At 44.6% G+C, this 1,063-nt stretch overlaps 1 pseudogene; it reads left to right on the top strand.

Annotated features, from left to right (window-relative positions):
* Nucleotides 1-298: 298 nt before the first annotated feature.
* LOC126189761 (5S ribosomal RNA) lies at nucleotides 299-417 on the top strand (annotated as a pseudogene).
* Nucleotides 418-1,063: the final 646 nt, after the last annotated feature.

Below are 1,063 nucleotides of genomic sequence, written 5' to 3' on the forward strand. Positions count from 1 at the left end.
TACCTTCCCGGAATATAATTTACGCTCTCCACGGAAGTTTTTTATTCCATCATCTCAACGTGACGTAAAAATTAGAAACTTAAGATTTCGACAACGAGGTCATCACAACTCTGATAGCACGACTAATTCTAGAGCATTGCGCCAGCGTTTGCTTACTAAGCTGTCTCTCTGCTAAGATAGTAACAGCTTGGAATAGCTGATACGAAACTACTCCAGAACTGTTCAGGAAATTTAAATGTGAGCCGTGGAAGGAAAGACTATTATGGGTAAGCGTAGAGAATCTGTATTTGCAGAAGTTGCCAACGGCCTTGTCGCAGTGGTAACACCGGTTCCCGTCAGATCGCCGAAGTTAAGCACTGTCGGTCTTGGCTAGTACTTGGATGGGTGACCGTCTGGGTCTGTCGAGCACTGTTGGCAGGCGGAGTGCGCTCAGGCCCTGACACGCCATTTGTGGAGCTACTTGATTGAGAAGTAGCGGCTCCGGTCACTAAAACTGGCAACGGCCTGTAGAGTGGTGTGCTGACCACATGACCCTCCATATTCGCATCCAGTGACGCCTATCGGCTGAAGATGACACGACGGTCGGTGGGTACCGTTGGGCCTTTGGAGGCCTGTTCGGACGGAGTATTCGAAAAAGACTGTGCCACTGTTACAGTGCCATCATTTATACCTTAAGTACGGCAGGAGAATGAGTGAGATAATGAAACATACAGAAAAATATAGAGTCGTTCTTTCCTTGGTCAATGTGCAAATGAAATGCCAATTTAAATCGGTAATATTGGCACGATGTATCCTCCGCATTGTATATACAGCAACTTGCAAAGTATACTGTACATGCAGAGTGCACTGTACATGTAGGTCGAGTCACGAGAAAGATGTACGAATCAGCTGTGGCCTTTGTAGAGGATCGATCTTGGCATCCCTTAATCGGTTTAGGAAGACGTTAATAAATTATGAATATTTTGTGCGTATGTTGACCGCGGCTTGTAAATTTTTCAGGACCATCAAAATTAACTGCTAATTCAACAAAAACCAAGACGAAATATAACTGACTATTTTTTCA

This window comes from Schistocerca cancellata, chromosome 5 (genome assembly GCF_023864275.1).
Source record: "Schistocerca cancellata isolate TAMUIC-IGC-003103 chromosome 5, iqSchCanc2.1, whole genome shotgun sequence".
Lineage (NCBI taxonomy): Eukaryota > Metazoa > Arthropoda > Insecta > Orthoptera > Acrididae > Schistocerca > Schistocerca cancellata.